This window comes from Microtus pennsylvanicus, chromosome 12, assembly GCF_037038515.1.
Source record: "Microtus pennsylvanicus isolate mMicPen1 chromosome 12, mMicPen1.hap1, whole genome shotgun sequence".
Taxonomy (NCBI): Eukaryota; Metazoa; Chordata; class Mammalia; order Rodentia; family Cricetidae; genus Microtus; species Microtus pennsylvanicus.
Genome location: NC_134590.1, coordinates 9,735,011 through 9,754,053, shown reverse-complemented (window position 1 = coordinate 9,754,053; position 19,043 = coordinate 9,735,011). Strand labels below are relative to the sequence as shown.

The following is a 19,043-nucleotide window of genomic DNA, read 5'->3' as shown; positions in this document are numbered from 1 at the left end:
TCTCTCTTCAGACCACTTAGGGAAAAAAAGCATCACTTTCAGTTGAGTACCATATGTGATAATATTAAACTACCTGGTAAGACATGCCCACAGATTAAATAGTGCCATGAATATGCTGGGGGTAAGCAGCTGCCCCCAGATTGCATTCATGAACTACTCTACAAGTAAGAATACATGTGGGTACTTTAGAATTCATGGGAGAGAATACATTCCTGTTACCATAAGATTCACCAGAAGCCTATAGCTTAGAAGGTCATAGGCCTTATGGAGGATTCTAGTACCAGTGTTTCACCAAATTGACAAGAAGTTAAATTGCCTTATAAATATTTACATTTGTACCCCTACGTTAGTGTGACTAGTAGTCTTGGTCAAAGAAGCATCTTTAGCAGACACATATAACAGGTCATGGTGCTAAGAATAAGTGACTGGTTTGATCACACACAAGACATCAGTATTACCCACCCAAAACTCAGGAACATCGTGGAAGAGATGACAGAAGGACTGTGAGAACTGAAGGATAGAGAGGAGTATTTGGGCCTTGTTCTCTGGTCACTGCATGTCCATTGCAATCAAGAACACACAGCAATTGCCACTGCCTATATGACACATAAAAAGATAGAAAGGGAAGACAGAAATAAGGAAAAACAGAGATGGAAGACACGGTGGTGGGGGAGACTAACTGGGAAGATGGGAGTTTGAAAGGATGGGGTAGAGATGGGGAGGATATTGGGAGGTGAATGGGATCACAGTGTGTTGTACATTGTATGATACTATGAATTTGATTACATAAATAAAGTTTTAATACTTCTACAAACAAAAGCTATAACACAATGAATAAACAATTACAAAATCAGAGTTAGCATATGGTCAAAATAGCCCAGAATGGACAAGTGCTGGTACTATCACTAGCATCTGATTTGAATAAGTTGCTTCTCCAGCTTGGGATTCTGAGATGTGTGTGGAGCACTTGTCTTGCTTGTTGTGCAGGCACCATAATTCCTAAGCAGTTCTAAGGAAGGGAAACCTCAGCCTCCAGTCAGTAAAGTAAGTTCACTTTTCATTAACAGTATTTTTCTTTATAGTTTCTTTTCTCTCTGTTAAAATACTTAGAGGAGACTTTTTTCTGCAAGGTGATGGTTGACAGAGGTTTCTATCCTGCCAGTTCCCACAGCTGTTCAGTCCCAAAGAAACATACAGAGGCTTATATTAATTATAAGCTTACATTAATTATAAATAGGTTGGCCTATTAGCTCAGGCTTCTTATTAACTCTTATATAACTTTTATCAGTGAGGCATTCTCATCTTGCTTCCTCTGTGTCTGGGTGACAACTGCAAACTGAGTCTTTCCTCTTCCCAGAATTCTCCTAGTCTGATCACCACCCCTATACATTCTGCCTGGCTACTGGCCAATCAGCATTTTATTAAACCAATACAATTGACAAATCTTTACAGGATATAAGACCATTGTCCCACAGCAGGTAATGTATACTTACTATTAAAAATTAGCAAGAATTTGATTGATATTAATTGTTGGATGGTTGAATATTTTATTGTTTATTATTTAAAGATTTGGTAATTATTATGTATTGACATTTCCAATAAATTTGATCAATTACTGATAACAACCTTGAAGATTAAGAAATCAGTAAATAATTCCAAGCAAGGAGGTGAAAGACTACTAAATTAAAACTTAAAGATTCTTCAGAAAGAAATGGCAAAGGACCCTAGAAGATGAAAAAGCTCTTTATGTTCATGGATTAGGAGAATTAACTTTATGCAAATGACTATAATGAAAATTATATTTATAGTTAGCATAATTTCACTGACATTCTTCACAGACTCATATAAAACTCATATGGTGGCACAGAATACCTCAAATAGAAAAGGCTATCATCAACAAAAAGTAATGCTGGAGGTATCACCATATATGATCTCAAACCATACAACAGAGCCATAGTAACAAAAACAGTAAAGATACAGGAATAAAAACAAATGCATAGACAAGTATAATAGAACATAGAACCTAGATACAACCCCATGAGGCTACTACCACCTGGTTTTTGACACAGGCATCAAAAATGTACATTGGATAAAAATCAGGCAGATTAGCAAAGGGTGCTGAGAAAACTGGATTTCCATACATAGAGAAATCAAGGTGAATGACTTTCTCTCACCACACACAAATCACCTTAAAATAGGGCAGATACTTTAATCTGAAGTGTACCTAGGTAATACACTTAAAGATATGGTATAGGCAAGTTTTTTTTGAAGACTTTAAAGCCCAGGAAGTAATCACAATGTTAAAGGACGTTGTCTAATGTTAGAAAGTTTCTGTACAGCAACAGGGTTGTAGTAGGAGGCTGCTTATTTGTCCCTGACTGTTCAGCCCCGAAATAACCACATTAAAAACTGTGTTAATTAAATCACTGATTTGCCTATTAGCTCTAAACTCTTATTGGCTAGCTCTTAGATATTAATTTAACCCATTTCTAGTAGTCTGTGTATCACCATGTGGCTGTGGCTTACCAGCAAGTTTCCGCCAGGTGTCTGGCTCTGAAGGGCTACATGACTTTTCTCTGATTCTGCCTTCTTTCTTCCAGCATTCAGTTTAGTTTTCCCCACCTACCTCCATTCTGCCCTGCACAGGCACAAGACAGTTTCTTAATTAACCAATGGTATTTACAGCATAGAGAGGGGAATCTACTTTACAGGGTAAAAAGACAGCCTAAAGAAGGGGAAAATACCTGTGGAAATTGAATTTCTGATAGGAGATTAATATCTAGAATTAATACAGAACTAAAAAATTACACACCCAAAATAATAAAACTCAAAAAGTATACAAAATGGATCAAATAGATAGTTGTCAAAAGAAGTACTAATGGCCAATTAGTATAAAAAAAGAGTGTTCAGCATCGTTCAGTGCATTGAAATGCAAATTTTAACTATGCAGATACTTCCATTCATCCCAGTGAGAATGTTATCATCAAGAAAACAAATACCCAAAAAAAATGCTGGAAAGGGGGAACTTTCATACTGTTTTAATAGCAATGGAGACTGATGCAACTACTGTGGACATCGGTGTGACATTTTTTGAAATAGCTAAAATACATCTACCATATGGTGCAGATTTCTTCTAGGTTTACACAGAGAGGAATAAAGTCAACACATCATGAAGACACTTTCACACTTGTGTTTATTGCCAAACTAATCACAGCATCCTTTAAAATAGAGAATCTGGCTCAACAGCATCAACAGATGAATGGATAAAATATATACTATGTAACAATAGTGTAAAAAGAGGTCATGAAAAAAAAAGAGGTCATAAATTTGAAAGAAAACAAGGAAGTGGCATAATGGGAGTGTTTGAAAGGGGAATGAGAAACAATGTGGTTGTATTATTCTCCAAAATAAAAGAATTTTAAATATGCTATATTCAGCTAAAAGGAAGAATAAAATTATGCCACTTATGGGGGCATCAGGTGTAAAGAATCATGTTAAATGGAAATAAATCAGACTCAAAAAGAAAAGTGTTGTGTTTTCACAGACAGTTGAAATATAGTTTAAATGAGTAGAAAGAGTATGATGTGGAAGAAGAGGAGAACAGAGGATAATGGATGGATAAGACAAAGCAATGTGTTCCTTTCATGTGTGGGATCTACAGTTTACTATATATGTATGTATGTATGTGTATACACACACAGATGAGACATGAAAGTTGATGGAGATTAAGCTGGAGAAAAAGGGAATACATAGAGGGTAGGGAAGGATGGGGCAGGTAGGCAGGAGTGAACAAGAGCAAAACCCATACGTGTTTTTGAAAAACACAATTAAATCCATTATTGTATAATAACTTAAAAATAAAGCAAGTCAAAGCAAGACATTAGGAAATAAACAGGCAAAGAAAAGGGGGGAGGGAAAAAACTCAGACTTATATTATCCCCAAAAATGTATTTAGGTGGTTCTGAAAATATAGAAGAAAAAAATTCCCATATAATAAAAGCTACATTTTGACAAGAAGATCAAAGCCAGTACTATCACTGAGTCTCTCAGAACACTGAAGACAAATTAGGCTGTGACTGTCACAACATTTTTATCTGATGAGAACTTGAAGCTGACTGCACGTGGGGCTAGTAAATGTTTCCCATTAGAAGCGACATTGTACATGTTAGATGATGAAATCACATTGGGGATGGAGGCAAAGCCTCACTCATGCCAAAAATGCTTCATCAAGTAGAGTCTCTGCGTGAGGTAAAATTTCACCAAGTTTAAAACTTGTATGAACAATATTTTATAGAACATACATTTTGATATTTGGCAAAGTTAAAGAGAAAAACAATAAATGAAGGACATAAATTTCAAGTTAGTAGTTACCTCTGGGAGAGAAGGAAGTGGGTGTAACCATGGAGGGCAAATTGGGGGCAACAAGAGCCCTGGGAATGGTGGGGCTGGTGGTGGTTATTTGAGTGTTTAAAAATATGATCCCTTGTGCTTCTCACAGACATTGTGCATAAGATTTGTTTGAATGAGCCATTACAGTATTACAATAATTTATGTTGAAAGGAGCAAAAAGAAATGCTGTAAAGACTTTGCTGATTATATGCCCTTCCTACTATCCCTGGCTCCCTTCCTTCCTAGTAATTGCATTCCTTCTGGACCCTCTGCTACATCCTCAATCCTCTCTGGTGGTGGTGGTGGTAGTGGTGGTGGTGGTGGTGGTGGTGGTGGTGGTGGTGGTGGTGGTGGTGGTGGTGGTGGTGATGATGATGATGATACCCAGAAGTTTCAAAGATATGTACAAATGAGCTGAGCTTCCAGCTCTACCTCCTTTGCCATGTAGACTTATCTATTCCTTATTGTGACAGTCTTAAATTATGTTCCATGATTTCCCATGGAGAATCAATCAGTGTACTCTGTAATCTCCAGAGACAACGCCTCCCAGTTTTTCTGTCTACTGAAAAACAAAATGCTGCTGACTTTCCTTCTCAATTCTCACTTCTCAGCTTTATGCACCAATATTTAGTTGCCTTTGTATCACATGTCCCGAAGCTTCTTCTGATCTCAGGTGACGGTTCATGCCAGTACTGCTTCCCATGGAGCAAATGAGACCCAGGAGCTTTGTAAAAGCAGTCCCTGGCCTCAAAACCTCTCCATTTTCATCTACGCTCGTTCTCTTCCTGTATCTCTTTCCATTTCTCACTCTGCTCTAGTTTGGGGCTTTGTTTTGACTAGGTGGTTTATGCATATGAGAGAACAAGAATAAATGGCTTCATTGATCTTTTTATTATTGAAGATAAAAATATTTTGTTTTTCATACATCCAACAACTCTGAGATTAGGTCCACCTCATCTCCAATCAAAATCCATACCCTTTCTGTCTCTTCTTAGGAAATAAATGGGCACCTAAAGAATAATAATAAAACAAAATAAAATAATGTAAAATAAACAAATAAGAAAGGGAAAAATAAATGGAACAAAAAGAGCCACAGGAAAAGCTCAGGATGAACATGTTGATATAGAGACTCATATGTTCATACTCATAGGAATCTCCTAAAAATATAAAACCTGAGGGGAAAAATATCATTAAGCCATTATGAGACAAACAATTTCCAAAGATGCCACTGAGTTCATTTTTTGTTGGCAATCTACAGGTGTGGGGCCTGGCCTGAAGAGTGTTTTGTTTTTTCTGTTAGACTCCACAGGAGAGAACTAACCTATCATTTTCCAGTGGTTATCAATTGGACAAAGCTTTTGGGCTAGGGGTTAGACCTTGTGTCCACTTCTCTTGGTGCTGAGACCCAATCTGACTATTGAACTATGCAGGCCCTGTGCTTGCTGCCACAGTCTCTGTGAATTCATATATTTGCTGGTCCTACTTTGCTTAGAGAACCTTATACCTTAGTGTCCTTCACCCCTCTGGCTCTTACACTCTTTACTCCTCCTCTTCCATGGGTTTCCCTGATCTTTGAGGAGAAGGATTTTATGGAGACATACCATTTTGGATTGAGTGTTCCAAGGTCGCTCACTCTGATTATCGTCCAGCTTTGGGTCTCTGTATTTGTTCCCATTTACTTCAGGAAGAAGTTTCTCTGGTGGTGGCAAAGCAAAACTTCATCTGTGAATAAATCAGAATGCCATTAGGAGTCACTATACAGATATGTTTCTTTAGCAGAACAGTAGTATTTGGTTTTCCTCTGGGTTCCTTCCTTGACCACACCACCAGTTCCAGGAATGAGTTATATCTCCTGTAATGGGCCTTAAATTCAATCAGATATTGTTTTGTTTCTCCTACAAGCTTTGGACCACTATTGCAATAGTACATCTTGCAAGCAGATCATCATTGTAGATCAAAGACTTTGTGACACAGCTGGGGTTTTCCTTTCTCCTTTGGTAACATGTGGAGTACCTTCAAGTACCATGAACACTACTTGTAGGAGTGAAGGATCTAGGTAGATACCAGATCAACTTCTCTGTGTTTAATAAGTTATGTAGGTGTTATCTTCAACAGTAGGGTTTTACTGTCTGTTTATGGCAAGTAAACAACAGCCGTGGCCATAGCCTTGGTTGTTTGGGTGTTCCCATGGAACCCTTTTGGCCAACTACTTGATTATATGTAATTCATTCTGGGCATTGAATGCCTTCATTTGGTGACAAGAAATGTCCAGTTGGGACTTTGTCTTTTCTGTTATATGATAACGTTATTCAGATTACCTTATATGTGCACATATTTTAGGAAATTTCTACTGTATCAGTTTTCATATGGCTCCTCAGTGGTCCTTAGCTGTCCCCCCTGCTACTCCCCTCCTCACTCCCTCTTCTCTCTCCCTCCCAGTTGGATCCTTCATCCCAGCCCCTTCCCCATCTATCCTTAACAATGCGTTATGTTTTATTGATCTTTATGTCGCATACTCACTTTTTTTCTGCACAAAGACTGATTGTCCAAGTGTTTGATGGTGTCCACCAGTTTAAAAATCTCTGTGTCCCCATATTGTCCTCATCAGCATTATCCACAATACATGCTTCACCTAGCAGGTCAGATGAAGAACATCTTTGCAGTCCTGTTTCTAAAGGTTGACTGGAACTCTCCTTCACAGTGCTTTCTCTTAAATTGGATATTCACAAATGCATTCAGAATATTTTCATTTTTTCTTTATAAAGAGCTAGAAGCATACATAAAAAATGTGTCACATAAGCTGTGATTGCTCTTTCATTCCTGGCTGCGCAGACCAGAATAGTCACATAGGAACTATATTAATTACAACACTGCATAGCCAGTAGCTTAAATATATTTTTACCTAGCTCTCATGTCTTAAATTAACCCATTTCTATTAATCTGTTTATTGACACAAAGCTGTGGCTTGCTGGAAAGTTTCCTGCAGTGGTGTCCTTCTCCTTTGGCAGCTACATGATGTCTCCTCGACTCTTCCTATTCTTTTAGTGGATCTTATTTCAGAGGCCCACCTTTCGAAGTCAGCCCATCTGAGCTGTTTGTCCCGTTTTCTTCCTGTTGTTGTTAGCCTGATTAGAATGCTTCACAGAATTGGCACACTGAGAAAAGATGAGCATCTCCTGAGAGCTGACATTAGAGTAAAGAAAGATGGCTTTTCTACTGAGGTAGATAGATGGCAGCTATTTTCCAGTGACTGTAGCTTACTCATGAAATTTTGTAAACCCTGTGGTCAGCTTGGATAGGTTTTTTTTTTTTGGTCTCTACAAACCCTACAGGGAATACTGTGTTTCTGATGCTTGAGCTCTCTTCCTCTTTTATCTTTTACAGAAGTCTGCATATTAGCATGAACTAATTATATAAAATTTTCTGATGTAAATGGATGATTATTGAGTGTCACTTGTAAATTAAAATGGCCATAGAATAGTAAAAGTATATCCCACAGGCAAGTTTTGCATTTACTGATTGATCTGGGTAATTCTGACTTCATTATTATAAGCTATCTTAAGAAAAGAGGTACCTTCCTATGTTTAAGTAAGAAGTAACACCCTTCCAGTTTGTGTGCAAGACTGAAGTCTTCAGTGAAACTTTATTGAGTAGGTATTATCCACCGAGTAAGTGATAATGTGTCAGGTGTGACTTGATTGTTTCCTATAAGCTAACTCTTTTTTTTGTAGAGCAGTCGCTGGAGTTTGAGGGAAAGAAAGATGATTTGTTACTAAACAAAAAACTGAAAACTTCTGACAATAAACCATTACCCATTGACACCCGGCCAGTGTTGGTTTTAATAAAACTCATTTAAAAGCAAGGGTTCTAAGATCTTCAGTGGAAATACACTTTGTGCACACTAAACTTGAACCCTTGCCAGCCAGATGGACACCCACAACAGTACTGGCATGAATGGGTCCTGCAGCTGTGCAGGATTCTTAAATATTTCCTTCTCGAAGAGCAAATGGAGACCAGTCTTTCTTCTTCCAAGGGCATGGGAACATTTTTCTTTTCTTTGACATGATATCTGTGTTATTTTCTTGAAATGTTTGGAACTGAGAGTAGGCACTTCAACTTGATGACACAGCTGTTGAGAACTCCAGACACAAAAGAAGCCTAGCAATATTCTCAAGGCAGGACTGAGATTGTAATTATATGAGTGTTTGCTATGGAATCACCAACATGGGTCCTCGAGAACTGAGCCAGAAAGTCATCTGCTTTTTCTTAGAAAGCCTATTCATCGATACCACAAAGAAACTTGGAATTTGCCATGCCCATTCCCGCACACCTTCACTAGGATGCAGACCTTCTCCCTGCTCTCTGATTCAGTAGTATTTCTTGACGTTTCTGGGTGGAGGCAGAAGTGGAGTGGCTGGGACTCGCCTTCATGATCTCCCAGCTTTCTGATTGAGCAGCTGAGCTAAATTGTTCAACATCATTTTAAATTTGCAAAGACTGATGCTCAGAGCCAATTAAAATAAAAGTGTGATTTATCTCGCTGGCCATCTTCCGTATTTATATTTTAAATTTTAAGGCTTTAACAAATTTCCTGTAGCATAATGCTAACCAAGACAAAATATTGTTGCCCTGGGACCACTTAGATGTATTTTCAGTTACTTCCTTCATGCTTTGGAACTTGCTAGAAACCTCCCATGAAAGCTACAGGATTTTTGCCTTTGCAAAATTTCCTAGCAATTTTTATTCTCATGAATAATCCTCTCCAAATTGTCAGCTCTGGCTGTGGATATGGGTTATGGTCATTTGCTCTTGTCAGAGTCTGTGAAACACCGTGCACATTCTCCTACTTCTCTTGTTACTAGAGCAATGACAAAAGTTTGGTAACTCTGTGTTCATAAGCATATACATGTATTTTAATCAGCTTTTCTTGCCACAAACCTGTTTGTTCATCTCCATAATGAACAAATCCCGTTAACCTTCAATTCACTGTTTTCCTCCTACTCATTCTATTTTGTTTGGAAGTTGGTAGAAGACTCATCATTAAGTCACCGTGTGGAACAATTCCTTCTTCATCCCTGCCTCAAGCACCGGTAGCTGCTTCCAGATATGCAGCGGAAGAAGGACACAAGCAGAGGATTGCCTTGAGAGATGCCAACAGATGAGCTCCCCGCTCATTTCAGTTCAAGTGAACCAGTGAGGTGGGACCCTGTGTAGTGGCTTTGTTCTTCAGAGTGAAGGCTTGCGCAGAGGGGTGAGCAAGCTGAAGATTGCAAGAAGATACTCAATGCTGCTCAACTTGGCAGTCAAGGCAAAACATCCTCCAGAAAATCACACTCAAACACACTTCTATCAGAGGATGAAACCTTCTCTGGATCTTTCCCCTTTCTTTGGTGAGCACAAATCAGGGCATATTTTGTTGTGCTTTTCACAAATCTTTCCTCCTGCTTTTTGGACCCCTCACTCAAAACTTTTCTATCCTTTTTTCCCAAACAGAACCTTCAAAGACCCTTCTTAGTTTCTGCCCCTAGCTCTGTCATGGCAAAGAAATACTTATTTAAACTCATGCTTCTTCCCTTCCTTCTTTCTCCTATTGTTGTATTGTACTTGTTTTTCACAGTATTTTTGATGATTTTTGTTTTAAAGTGAAGACAGGGGAGGAAGATGTCTGCTTCATCTTATTTGAACTGGAAGTCAATCCTTTAAAACAATCATAGTGATTACTGAGACTATATGTTGGTAACTTTTCTCTGGGATTACTGCTGAGTGACATTTACTATCTAGCCTTTTTCCACAAAATCTCCCATTTAGATAGTCTCTGAAGATCTACTTCAGCGCCCTTCACTCTACTTCATTATCCTAAGTCTTTTGACAGCAAGTGTTGCTGATGTTACTCAGTCCAACAAGTAGGCATTTTTAATTATTTATACTTTAACAATCATTTTGATCTGGGAAATGTGAGCTGTTCTTGAGTTCTGCAGAGGTCTCTCTTCTCGCCTCACACGAGCTTTAGCTCAAGAGATAGGGTGCCAGTTGTGTACGGTCACACAAAACATCCACCATGCGGTGCCTCCCTGTGGATGGGCCTCTATTTACATTTCAACGCTGCCAACACTTGCCTCTATATTTTCAACTGGACTTTTTCTCCACCTTGGTCCACAATTATATCACAATCGCATTATTTCATAAACCAGCACTAAGCTTTTGTTTTTTGCTTTTTGGAGTGCACAACACACCAAATGCCTGTTTAACAAAGACAGCTTCGAGTCTGCTCTAGGCGTGGAGTGGCTGGAACTCATCCTACTGATTTCCTCTTCCCTCTACGAATAGGCAGCTGGAGGATGCTAAAGGAATGAAGAAAGAATGATCAGGGAAAGAATAAAATTCTGATATTGGGTATGGTATTCCTACACTGAAAACCTGAAACCCAGTGTTTGAGGAGAAGGGACTTTCCAAATTTCTTTTACTCCTATCTAGAATTACAAGAGTTCAAGAAAACCCAGTTTTGTGATATCCATGGTGTTCATGTTCATAAATAAAGTGAAATTTGAAAGATGCTTCTTAAATAATAGATACCCCTTTTGATTCTAGAGGGTTGTTGAGGTAAAATGTAGACAACAGCAAAAGAGGAAGACCTCAGGGTTGAGGATCACATTTTTTTCAACATTTTTTTCTATTGCACAGTCTGAGGAGGGTGTGAGGGTTTCTGGAGTGAGGGAGTAGGTCATGCTGCAGAAGGCTTCTGCCTTGCTCATGAAGACCATGATCTGAGACTACCCTTGTCTATATCCAGGGTGGGCAAATGACAAGCTCAAAAGGTATCTACTTTGATCTTAAAGAATGTGCTATTCTCATACTTTCCCTGCCCTAACCCAAGATAGAGATCTCAAAGGGAATATTATCTTGACCCTTCTTACTAAGAGTGTCTCAGATGAAAATTACCTGGCTGTATTTGTTTACTCTAGTGAATGGAGAAACTACAGGTACAGCCTGGGACCTAGGTTTATGATAGACTGGGGTGCTCAGACTAGAGACTGGGGCAGTCTGGAGGCTAATAAAAGTTAGGCCATAGGTGAAGGAAGTGTTAGCAAAATGGTTAAAATCAGTAGGTCACAAGAAAAAGCAAAGAGACATGAATGTCCGGAAGAGATTTGAGGGAGGAGCCTGGAGTGACAAGGGATAGAGAGAATCTAGAGGGAATGGTGGTAAGATTAAACTGAATGCTGTGTGTGTGTTTGTGTGTGTCATTGTCAGTGGAACAACTAATTTTTAAAAAAGAAGCCAGAGAACACTAGCAGATGGGATACTACTCTGTCCAACAAATAGGCATTTTTAATTATTTATACTTAAACAATCATTTTGATCTGAGAAATGCGAGGGGTACTTGAATTCTGCAGAGGCCTTTCTTCTCACCTCACAGGAGCTTTAGCTCAGGAGGGAGGGCGCCAGCTGTCCACTATCAACTATCAACACAATGCCCTCTGATTCGGTGGCCTTTGAGTTGTTTTCTCACAGATTCAAAGGATGAAACTCACAGACCAGAGAGGATGAGTTTTAGAAAGAAGTTTATTATGAGATGGGAACTGAAGATAGAAAAAGAAAACAGGGCTCCCATGTTGCCGGAGTAGGTACCCAGAAAAGGGGAGCTGTCAGCCTGCTACACTGAAGGTTGTTTATAAGACCTGTGGCAGAATTCAGGGTGAGACACAGCAGATGAGTCATCCTAATTCAACAGGATTAATGGTGACAAAGACTGCTCTATATTCCCCTGGATAGTCTTGTCCTCCTTCTCAAAAACTCATTTGGCCATTTAAGTTAGACTTTGCTTTTTGGCTATGTCTTTCATTGACTGGCCTGTGTGTCTGTCAGTGTGTGCACACACTGTTGTTTAATGGAGGTAATTTAAAATAAGCATTGAGGTCTAGAAGACGTGACTTCCAAATTTCTTCTTTTTCCCATTGCTCTGGTGTTTAAAGTCCATGTGAATTTTGGTTATTATAATTTTGTTCTCTCCTTGCTTAGTCATTAAATGGTCTACAAGTATAGCCACAATTAGTATTTCATTCCTTTCTTATATCAACAAAAGGACACCGTAAAATATTGTATGCTGTTAAAGACATTAACAATATAAAAACCAAATTATACATTCACATTATGCAATGGAAACAGCCGCATACTTAGAATTTGTAATGTTAGAAATCTGTCCTTAACTCTAACAAGCTGTATCATCACCAGAAAGGTGTGTAGTCTTTCAAAGCTTAAATCTATCATTCTTACAGTGCAGGTATTAAAATGGACTATCCCATGATATGTCCCAGTTCCAACATTTTATGTAAAGTATAAATTCTGGGAACTAGCCATAGCATGGTAAGGCTTAATCTCTTTCCGTACCTATTCTAGCGTTGCTAACAATTATGAAATTAGCCCCTATTCTATGACAGCATATTATATGTATTCTTGTGGCAAAACAACTTGCTTCTTGATTCCATACCTACGCCTTAATTGTTCCTACCATTGGGAAGTTAATGGAGTACATTAGCAAGAGACTAAAGACAACTTGGACACAAGAGTACTGAGAGTTGTGAATTAGGTAAACAAGATAAATCACCAAGATTGCTTTAGTGCCAGGGATAAAAAGGTGGGGCCAATGAAGAAAGCATGATTGGAAATGCAGCTCTTGGTCCTGGGATGCTGTAGGAGAAAAATGAGAGCTACCCACCTCTTGATTTGTCCAGAAACTTAGATATACGAAAATCAGACAAAAGAATGAATTCTTGAAATATTGGAAGGGAGAAAGGACATAATACTTTGAATTTGTCAAAGGTAATTTAGCAGATGGCAAATATGCACATTTCAAAGTGTGATCTTGGGCAGAGACTACTCATGGCACTCCAGAAAGTTCCCCAAACCTGATACTTCATTTTGGAAAAGAGACGTGTGGAGACAGAAGAGTGGCTGTGTCCTATTCCCAGCTCCTAGTAGTATAAGGCACAGCAGCCCTTAGAAATCAAGAAACCGCTGACCAAATATTCTTAGCTTATGTGGTCCTCTGCTGGAAAGTGGTTGTCTGCCCCGGAGTTGTGCTCTTAGAGAAAAATTACTTTCTCTTTGCCAGCGGCTAAGTTGCCAGTGACTCTTTGACTAAATGTCCTGCCCAACTCCCCTCTCCTTGCTGGTCTGCCCTGGGATTGCCCAAGTCAGGAGCACGTTGTCATTACCACTGTGAGTTCCTACATGCATCAGCTATAAATACTGAGTCCAGAAAAAGTTGCTTCCTTGACACCATGCTCCGTTTTCTCAGCTTGTCTTAGAATTACAATGAGGTGCTTGGGAAATTCCAATTCTCATCTCCATTACAAGTGAAGAAAAACTTAAGCTAAGACTTAGCTGGCTCTGATTAAAGGCTGTGTCTGGATAATGCCTCCAGGGTCATTATCCCACTTGTTGGTAGGAACGCTGAACATGTTGTTGCCAAGCACAGCCCCGGGACCCCTGGTCAGAGTCTCCTCTGTTTGTCACTGACATCAGTGCTGATTTATGGGTTGTGAATTACCTCTCATTCATCCTAGCTTTCTCCATCTGGCCTACAGATTTTGTCAGTTCTTTCTCTGTTCTATGACACTTCCATTTCTTTAATTCTGTATGAGGAATTATCTCCAGTTCAGGTTAATCTTGGGATGAGGGTAGGAATGGAAGTCTCCATAGAATATTATGTAAGTGTTGAGGCTTGGGAAAGTATTTGCAGACTCGGCACTTCTCAAAAGTTCTTCTAGTAAATTCTCTTCTAAGCATACTGATTAATATTTTTATCCAACTCTTATTTCTCTATAGATCCTCACACTTTATGAGACCAAATCTAGTGCCCAGCAATTCTTTTTTTATACAGTCGAAACACCTTCATTTAAATATTAGATACAATATTTTTTATTTTGTCATTTTCAAGGAATATATAAGAGAGAAGATCGATAATAATTTTAAAATATAAAATTTACAGATATACCTGGAACGTCTGTACCTCCTTTCACACGGGTACTGTAGATCTACCAACCCTTACTTTAATACAAACCCTCTTATGATGGAGGAAGGTCATTGGTTAAATAATAAAGAAACTGCTTGGCCTTGATAGGTTAAAACATAGGTGGGTGGAGTAAACAGAACAGAATGCTGGGAGGAACAGGAAGTGAGCTCATACGCCTTAGCTCTGCTCTCTGGGGCAGACACGATGAAGCTCTGACCCAGGATGGACGTAGGCTAGAATATTCCTGGCAAGCGCACCTTGGGGTGCTACACACATAAATAGAAATGGACTAGTCCAGATGCGAAAGTTAGCCGAGAAGAGGCTATATATAATGGGCCAGGCAGTGTTTAAGGGAATGCAGTTTGCGTGTTGTTACTTCGGGGCATAAGCTAGCCAGGCAGTCGGGAGCTGGGGCGGCAGGGAAGCGGCCTGCAGCTCCTGTTACAACACTCTTGAACATATTTATAATTTATTTACTTGCCAATTAATGATAATTATTTTCATGTGTTTATTATTTAATTGCTTACAATAAATAGTAACATTTCATTGTTTTAAATATGTATAATTTTGTAGTTTTGATTACATGTCAGATTTTGAGATATTTCTAAAATTTTCATTAACCATGTATGATTTTCATTGTCCCTTGTGCACAGAAAATGCTCCAAATACATATAGGTTATAATCACATATATGTTATTCATGTGTTATCATGAAAATATAGTCCATTTCCTTCTCTGTATTATTAAATTCCTCTTTCTGAGTTGTAAGGAGTGCTGGTTAGTTAGACTGTTTTAACATTTGGCCAATAAGTCAAGTTCTTTAACTTTCTGGCTGTCATTGACTTCAAACCTATTTGCTCAAATTTGCCTTCTACACAGTACTCCTAATAGCTTAAAATACTATCTTCTCTGAGAGCTATTTCCCAGATCTCGCTAGAAGTAACTGTGCAACTCTGAATTTTGCCAAGATGGGCTGCATCTCTCTATATTTCTGTGGCATGGCTGATTTGGCAGGATGAAAGCCACCAAGTGCATGGGACTTGAGGGGGTTGTGGAACTTTTCTTATGCGCATATTTGTTTTAATTCTTGCTACTTACATTGAAATTGGTTATTTCAAATTTTCTCTACCAACTCTGCAATTAGTTTAACTTCATAAAAGTGAGGTTTTGTATTTTTAAAGATTTTTTCTGGCATATTATTGAGCATGTACTATTTATCCTTTCCCTCAATAAATATTGGTTTAATTGCTTTTGTGTCATCAGAGAAATCTAGAAATTCCCTTTTCTACATCTTAAAATTTATTTTTCCTAAGTTTTAGAGAGTATACATTAGTTGCAGTTTCTTAATGTTTTCATGGGTTATCTACACTATCTACATTTTGTATATTAACTTGAGTCTGTATCCTAGCTCTTTATAGAGTGGATCAGGCACACTCATAATTTGTCATTAATACTAGTGTTTTTAAACTAAATTGATGGGAACCAGAGTGGTTGCAGTTACAGTAGTTTGATATACACACACAACCTCCATGTGCAACCCTGAGTTGGAAGGTTACAAAATAACAAGGGTAACACTGGCTACTGGAAGAAGAACCCTTCCAGAACTTACAGTTAATGGTCCCTTTGGTCCTCTCTGCGCCCACCCTTGGAGTCCACCTTGCCAGTACCAAAACTGCCTCTATCCCCACCACCCTGGCCCCGTTGGAAGCCCCCACAGGACTCCATCTCAGCCCGGATCATATCCTCAATGGCCACGGCAGTCATCTCCACCATATGAGAACCTTCTGTACCCTCCTGGGCCGTCTGTCTCAGGGGCCTTACCCCAGTTGCAGTGTTCATTTATGCAAGAGGAATTCATGTTCTCACACGTAGAACTGGGATACTTCCAGTCTCTAGTTCATTGCTGCCTACCACCTCCAGCACCTCTGCTGGCAAATCCTCCCTAGCCGTGGTTGCCTTACCCTGCAGCTTGCCAGTTTCTCTGTCTGTATACAAGTCTCTCATAGGCTGTCCTGTTTTCTGATTTGTCTCAATAGTCCCAATCTTCTTGAAATACTCAGTCACAGGTTCAGTTGTAACTTTCTGTCCCGGGCCTTGCACAAAGACGGTGTTGATGTCTGAATTATTCTGGTCAGAGTAATGACTTGATCGTCCATCCCTAGGGTCACCTAATAATATTATTGAGTCCCCCATGGTCACTTCTGCTCTTGATGCCTCTACCTTCTGAGACATCGCAAGGGCATCTGGGTCCATAGCCACCACTGCTTCACTTATAACCACCTCCACCGCCCCTGCCACAGCCCACACCATCCTGCTGGCCTCTCCTATAGCCACCAGGGCAACCACCACTCTAGTCCTGCTTGCCATAACCATCACTCAGGGAAGGCCATAGTTGCCTCCGTCACCCCCTCCATCACCTCTACTGCTGCTGCTGTTCTGGTTCTGTTGTCAGTAACCCTGAGGTGGGTTATAGGAGCCGAGTTATTCTCCATAGCTTTGTCTCTGTCCACCATAGCCAGACTGTGGTCATAGCTTCCACTCTGGGGCTGGCCATAGCTGTTACTCTCTGAGAACTGCTGCCGTAACTTCTTGAGGTGCTTCTAGGAGCTGGCTGTTGGCCATAGCCAGGGTAGGAGGACTGCTGCCCATAAGAAGATTGGGAATTTTGGCTGCTGCCATAGCCTCCAGTAGAACCATATCCCTAGGGAGCTGACTGAGTGTCATAGCCTATGCTTTGGATCTGTCCATAAGAATATCCATAGCTGCTCTGGCCATATCCTGAAGTGTCCGCTGACTGCATACAACCACTGTAACTCTGCTGGCCAGAAGGTCGATGCTCTCTCTGTTGGGAATAGCCCTGCTCAGCCAAGAAGGATAGGCCCTGTAGTTTTGAGTTACTTGTTAGTATAGTTGTCTGAAGCCATGTCCACACTTGTGTGCACAGGCTACCAAGCAGCAGGGTTCCAGGCGAATGAGAAGGAAAGCCTCGAGAATTAAGTAGTACTAGTTTTTAACATTTTAAAAGTCTTTTATGGGGACTGGGAAATGACTCAGTAAAGGGCTTGCCACATTAGCATAAGGCCCTGAGTTCCATCCCCAGCATCTTTGCAAAGAAGTCGGATGTGATGGCTATGGCTGTAATACCAGCACTGAGAGGAGGGAACAGGGAAATTCTGGGCCTTGCTGAGAGTCATTCCAGAACTCCAAGTTCAGTGAGAGATGCTTTTTTAACAAAAAGTAGGAGAGCAACTACAGGAGGAAGCACAATGGTGACTGCTGGCTTCTACACACATGTACACATACTACTACCACACACAGACACTTATATGCACACATACATACAAACACACGAACAAATTTATTACTACCATTATATTCCTTTCTTAAGTACATAGATATGAATCTTTCTTTTTTGTCTATTTGTACTCTTAAAACTCTCTCTATCCATTAAAGTTTAGGTGTGTGTGTGTATTCACATTTATCCCAAAAGGTGGTGCCAAGTGAAAATAAAAAGAATGGATAAAATAGTATGACTCACAAACACAAATAAAACTCACACTGGTTCCTAGGAAAAGACAAACTACACCTCAAACAACAATTAACTCCTTTATAATTATGCTGGCGTGTATTCGTTTGTGTGACTAAATATAATCTAAACAATATTGGAAAATCAATTTAGACTTGAACCTGAATGTTACTTTATAAAAGCAGCAAACAAAAAGACATCTTAAAACTAGAATTGAATGCTCCAAGCAATACAGTTCCCCTCTAGAAATTTTCCAGATAAAAGAGATCTTGGTTTGGCCCCACACATCCACCTAGCATTCCTCTGGCGTTTTCATCACTTAATCTACGATGTTCTTGTTCAGCACATAAATTTTCCAACTGTTATTAAATTTGGGTTACTAGTTTCTCAGATTTGGTTTGAGATCTCCAAGGGGGAAAAGTCCAGGACTTCAGCATTAGCTACCCAGTGCATAATGTCTGCTTTCAAAACAATGAACTGAGAAACATGACCCCATGCTTGGGAATTGAAATCTTGCCAGTTGCACTGAAGTGTTGCATTCATTATGTCATACCACACACATCTGATAAGGGAAGACATAATGCCGTTGGATAGGTTCTTGTATACAAAAACTCTATAGGTCAAGTAGAGAGCTGTTTCTCATTTAATAACTGAACTATGCAGGTGCTAATTTGGACCATATGCAGGACAATGCAGAAGTACGCTACTCCACAGTAAAATGGTAGTTTGTGCGATAGTTGATATTAAGGGAGTATTTTTGATTAATTAAGGTGCTTATGCGGTTAATTTGAGCCGCACAATTCAATTGACGTAACTTTGTAAGAAAATGAAACTTACACAAAGCTGTCATAAGGCTGATTCCCCTCTGTTCCTTTTCTTCACACACCCTGAGTTTTTCAAGCTCCCCACAGACCAGTTCATTTGAGAGAAACATATTGGACATTGGAAAAGGCCAAATTAGAACTGAGGCAGCAATTGACTCCCTCATTAAATATGCCTGCCCTGGGATCTCCACCGTGGATCTGGCACAAGTAATACTGAGTGATTCGGGTTCTTAATATTTTTCATCTTCTTGTGGGAACTAACGTTGAATAAAGGACCCCAGAGGTAATGT

General features: G+C 39.5%; 1 protein-coding gene and 1 pseudogene across 1 annotated transcript in view; one reads left to right on the top strand and one right to left on the bottom strand.

Annotated features, from left to right (window-relative positions):
- The window catches only part of Cfap299 (cilia and flagella associated protein 299), a 465,056-nt gene that overhangs the window by 217,469 nt on the left and 228,544 nt on the right, over positions 1-19,043 (top strand). The window lies entirely within an intron of this gene.
- On the bottom strand, positions 16,258-17,327 carry LOC142832917 (RNA-binding protein FUS pseudogene; annotated as a pseudogene).